Raw genomic sequence first — 6,222 nt, forward strand, 5'->3', positions numbered from 1 at the left:
TAAATTTAATCTGTCTGAAGTTTTTCTTCTAACAGTGGGAGCCTAAAAAGAGAAGGAAAAATGAGGAATAGATTATCCATTTTGAGAACTTAACATTATACTTTCCCCATGCAAAATTATACCCATCAATTTACCAAGCATTTATTGAGCACCTGCATGTCCCAGATACTTGCTAAGCTTAAAGAAACAAGGAGTAAAAAATAATTCCTACGTTCAAGTACCTCACAGCCTAGTAGTGGAACTTCTTTTTTTAAAGTTGACTCAGAGGAGCATTAATTCATTATTGATTTAACAATCTGTCTGTCAGACAATATTATTTATAACTTGGAATAGACAAAAGAGAATATTAGGTGTTCTTTCATTGAAGGGTTGGGCTTGATTCTATTAACTGGGCTATTTTACAGCTCTGTAAGGGCAGTTAACTAATAGATGTTGTCCAGCAGAGAGGCAAATAATTCCTGTGTAGTGGAAAAATAAGAGTTTATTTCTCCTTGAGACATTAGTTTCATATATTTATGTTATATATATTTCATATATTTAGTAACAGTGGTATGCTGGGGCCTACTCAGACTGGCTCATGAGAAGCAATTGTTCAGTTTTCAGGAATTTGAAAGCTGATTGACTTCATGTTGGTAGCTTAAACCAGACATGGTGGGTTACTTGTACCGCAGATATCAGCAGAAACTACTAATCAGGACTTTTGTTTGTTTGCTGAAGAACCAGTTGAACCAATTTTAGTGTTTTATTGGTTCCTGCATGAATTGATGGGTTAAATACAACTGATGATTTAAATAAAATTTTTGAAGTATGTTCATTTTATATCTTTATAAGCAGCCATAGTTTTAAACCTTTCAACAGTTAATACTTTAATTTTGTTGATGTTGATGCCAGTTGCCTTTTACAAGAATTGTTTAGCTATCTTTTGAGTATGTGAAGAACTTGATTTTCAGTCTGTGGGACAAATACAGAATGCTCTCAGAGGACAATCTAAAACGTTACAACAGTGACAATTCATCTCAATCAAAGGGAAAGAATAGGCAAAATAATATACAATTCCCACACTGATAAATACTTAAATGTCCTAAATTCACCAATTTGACTCTACAAAGTAAGCTCTCATTCCCTTTTAATGTATGGGCTGATTGCCAGGAAATTACTATTTTCAGTGTGCTCCTGGCTATTTCTTGGGATTCATTTACTAGTTCAATTGAGTCTCTAAAGATGTAAATTCAAATCTTCAGTTCTCAGAAAAGAGATAACTGCTCAAATTTTAAAGAGCTTTGTTGGTCTCTTCAACAAACGTTCTAGTTCAACAAACTCTTCTAGTCCATACTTAGTCATAGTATTTTATTATGATTCACTTTTCATTTATACAGCATAGTTCTAAAAATATCACTTTGGAGGACCTCAACAATACTGTGAGATAATCAGATATCAGGATTATTATCCTTATTTTGCAATAAGAAAACAAAGGCCCAAGGCCTTATCTTGAGAACCTTCACATACTATACTGAGTAGTTCTGACATGACTTGACTGTGGAACTCCTTACAAAATGCAGAAAACAGTGTAGAGACTACTTTAAATTGATAGAAAATAGTTTTATATCACTTTTTTAAGTTAGAAACTATGCAACTGATTTACACACAAACATAATCACAAGACCATGTTTAAACTAAAGCTTCTAAATTGTTTTATTTTCTGTGCATATTTTGCTAACAACTTATAATTGCCAAATCTGACAAAAAGAGAAAGTGTTGGGTGATTCAAGGTGCTTAGTTTATGTGTTTGTAGTTTTTATTTGTAGATTTGCCATGAAGCAAATTCTTGGCTCCTGGCAGAAGTATCAACATTCTTCAGGCATAGACTAAATAAGGCACCTATATTTCTTTATTGTTTGGCCATTTGGCAGCAATTCTTTTCTTTTATTATGAGGTTTTCCTGATGTTTTCACATCACTAGCTGAATTTCATTTTAAGTCACTATTGTGTTTTTCACAGTTGGATGTTAATTGTGATTTTTGAAATAATAGACTAATTATTTCAAAGTTTATCATTGAGTACAAACGCTTTTGGTAGCTAAGGTAATTCCAGGGAAGCTCTTTGATGAAGACTTAACTGTTTAAGATTATGCAATGGAGATACAAAAAAGCTCAGAGAAGCTAAGTTTGGCTAATACCCTCCTTTTTGTTTCCCTTCACATGTGGGAAAGACAGCTGTATTAAGGCCAGCTTCCAGGATAGCCTGAATATTATATATTCAGAATTTATATGAATCTGAATATGAAATCAAAATACAGAGTGTAATATATCATAAGACCTATTATTCTTATTTTCTCATTGCAAATGCAAATATTACTTTAATTTGCAACATGATTGTTTAGATTTTGTCATCATCTTGACTGACTTCAGGGAAAATGTGAATGAAACAGGAATACAGCTTAGATCTAATCAAGAATAATAGCCTCAAGGCAAAGCTCTACTTTATTTGAGGTAGAAAAATCTAAAAGATACCACTTGGTTAGTCTGAACTACATTTCCCAGAATTCTCTTTCTTATGTGTTTCCAATTAGGATGGTCCAGGAGAGAGAGTCTGCAGAAACTTAGAGGACAGAAGGGGAAGTGGCAGCCATTTTATAGCTCAAATGTTTTGCATATTTGCTGACTTACCTTGTTGGTGTGAAGCAGCAGCAGCCAGCTTGCAACTTCTCAACTTTCCCCTACATTCTCCTTCAGTTTCTCTGACTCCTGGGCCTTATCAGTGTGTTTAGATATGGGAGGAAGGGCTTGGCTTCTGCAAGATACCCATGCTACCAACACCAGAGGCAACAAGAATTGGCATGGGTTTTCGTCCTCTCATGTGAAGTTACAGCTCATGTTGGTTCTGGTTTGTTCTTGATCTCCCCCAATTTACATTAATCTTCCATTTTCAGGTGATTGCTCTGAACACCCTAAGCTCCAGCATCACATGTGAAGAAACCAGTCTTGCAGACAGTGCTTAACCAGCTGTATAAGGCCAAATATATATACATATGTAAATCTCGTAGTGCTTATGCTTCACTGGTTGAACCTCGAGTGGTATAGTGCCCTTCAGAAATAGGAGGGGCAGCTAAATGGTGCAATAAATGGCAATGGAAAACTTTCAACACATGTATCAAAAACATCAGAGACCTGGTCCACCAACAGCAGCTGCCCACATCCTCAGCTGAATCCCACGCCTCCATGCTCTCAAGTCCTGGAAGAGCACAAAACACCAAGTGTTCTGAAGGGAATACCAGTTGTTCCCACATAAGAAAAAGGGAGTTTAGAACAAGTGATCCATTCCATATCTGCTCAAGTAGAAGGTTTGAATAGAGGGGACCTTGTTAAATATGGTGAAATAAAAGATATCATGGTAACTATGTAAAAATTCAGGTGAAAAAAAAGGAGGAAATCAGCTCACTTATATAAGACAAATTAGCAATTCAATGTGAAGACAAGAAGAAAATATTCCATAACATTTGTTTTGTTTATAGAAAAAAATAAAAAGAAAAGAAAATCAATAAAACAAAATGAGATGTTATACCAATGGAATGTGATAAATAATGCAAATCTAATTCAGTCAATTAAGGACAAAACACTACTGTACTACAAAACTAGTATGTAAATTAGAAGAGGCAAGAAGCAGCACAATCATGGCTGAAACCTAATTGGAAAGATGAAGAAAAGGGTTCAAGATAGTAAGTCAGGACAGAAGAAAATAACAGTGATAAAATTATATTTGGAAAAGATAATAGATATGGTGAATGGGTAACATTAATAGAGCTTAAGAGTATTTAATGAGTATAAAGTTGAGAAGATTATTAACAGTATTGAAAATGTATATGCTGTGGTTGAATGTCCTCCCAAACTCAATGAGCTTGGTCCTCACTATGTCAGTGTTAAGAGGGTGGGAAACCCTACTGTGATGAAAGGTGGAGCCTTAAAGAGGTGATTAGATTGTGAGGACCATACCCTAGTAAGTGGATTAATAAGTTGATAGGGGCATGGGTCTGAGGTGCTTAAAAGGAGAAGGAGTGAGGAGCTAGCTCTCTCTGCTCCAATGTATTCTCCATGTGATACCCTGAGTCACTGTAGTAACCACCAGGACAAGGTCCTCAACCAGATATGTCCCCTGGACTTTGGACTTCCCAGCCTCCAGACTGTAAGGAATAAATTCTGTTTCTTCATAAATTACCCAGTTCCAGGTATTTTGTTATAAGCTACAGAAATGAAATAATAGTACAGTACACAATGTAATCAAGTAATTTTTCTGAAATAACAAAGACCTGGATCTGAAGATTAAAAGGGCATTTTCAAAAAATACTGATCTAAATTATCAACACTAGGGCATGTCTTGGGGAAGTTAGTAAAGTTTTAGAATAAACAATTATTCAGGTACATAGAAAGATTATAATATCAACAGTATGAAAGGGAATCAGGATGACAGACGATTCCTTCACAGCAACACTCATGCCAGAAAACACTGGAATAATATTTACAAAGTTCTAAGGAGAAGGAAGAGTGAATCAATATTTTGTTGAAGTCTTGAGTATGATGAACAGATGGCAAAAGAAAACATATGAAATATACAATGGGTTAAATTGAAAAATTAATAAAAAACTATTTACAGAGGTGTGAGGATGGTTAAAGTAGTCAGCAAGGAATAACTCTTGGAGGGACTAGCAACCCTGGGAAGACACTACTATCTTTAAATTTAATATGGCAATAAAAAGAAAGAGTGTAACTTAACCTGATGGGAAGGACCACCTGATAGGTGCTATAGCCATAGAAGAACACAAATACTTACAAAGCCATATTCTATCAGGGTGTGGGGAAGAACAGGGAACAAACACCTCAACTCCTCTCTGACCTCTTATTGGACAAATCCAATCAGAAGCCACTAAGCAAGAGGCTGCAGTTTTAGTCCTAGCAAGAGGTCTGCCACTAGGGAACACATTAGGGTAGAGGAAGGTAGAGAATAGATATTGAGGGATACATGGCAAACAGAGAATAATAAGATAACCAAGAGTTTTATACCCAGCCAATATGTCTTTCAAGTATAAAGGTAATGGACAGTTTCAAAGGTGCTGGAGCTAAGAGATTATAGTACCAATGAGCCTGTCTGTTACTATCAAAATAACTAATAATAGCAACTACTTGAAGATAAAATCCAGCCAAACAAGACATGAATCAAAAGAAAGAATTTAAGAAATGACAAACTATAGTAAACACTTCTGGTGATCATTAAATTCACAGCAATACTGAGCACTCTTCAATCTCTCCTGTAAGTCCCCACTTTTTCACCCCAATTCCTGAAATCTATGCTTTTCCTTTACTTCTACAGTTTTCCAGAACTGGTTTTGAGTAAGCAAACCAGCAACCTAGGCTAATTCTTCATCTTCATAAGACCTGGAATTTCGAAAATTGTTGCTTGAATATTTTCAATAAGCATGAGTCAAATTGTAAAAAGTAAAAGTAAATCATAGAAGAATTAAGAAAATAGTGTGATAAATAGCACATTACCTGCTAGAAATAAGTGCTGCTAAATTTCTAGACTTTAATGTAATTACCCTCTTTTTATGTAGAAAACATTAGATCCTAAAATGACTTCTCTTGAACTAATATCAATGACACTCTTAAGCTAGAGAATCACTGGGTAATCTGGTACCCCTAGCATCAGTATTTAGGTCGCTTGAAAACCTGAGGCTTAGGTAGCTTCTATGATTAGGAAATCTACTGGAGATTCAAGCACACAGTTTCCGTAATTTATTCACTTTCTGGAATTGATTTGGGCATTTATGGGTAGGCATCTACATTAGATCCTAAAATGACTTCTCTTGAACTAATATCAATGACACTCTTAAGCTAGAGAATCACCGGGTAATCTGGTACCCCTAGCATCAGTATTTAGGTCGCTTGAAAACCTGAGGCTTAGGTAGCTTCTATGATTAGGAAATCTACTGGAGATTCAAGGACACAGTTTCCGTAATTTATTCACTTTCTGGAATTGATTTGGGCATTTATGGGTAGGCATCTGTGGCTCAGAATACTAGATATGAACACTAGATTCTTTTCTACATAGAATTTTAGATCCCTGAGATAGTTAATAAAGTGCCAAAGTACATTTTAATTGACTTATCACTAGGAGAATTTCGATTATACTCTTAGAATTTAATAAATCTTAAAAATGGGTTTTTAAAAAAAT

The sequence above is a fragment of the Galeopterus variegatus genome, unplaced genomic scaffold, assembly GCF_000696425.1.
Source record: "Galeopterus variegatus unplaced genomic scaffold, G_variegatus-3.0.2 Scaffold4438, whole genome shotgun sequence".
Lineage (NCBI taxonomy): Eukaryota > Metazoa > Chordata > Mammalia > Dermoptera > Cynocephalidae > Galeopterus > Galeopterus variegatus.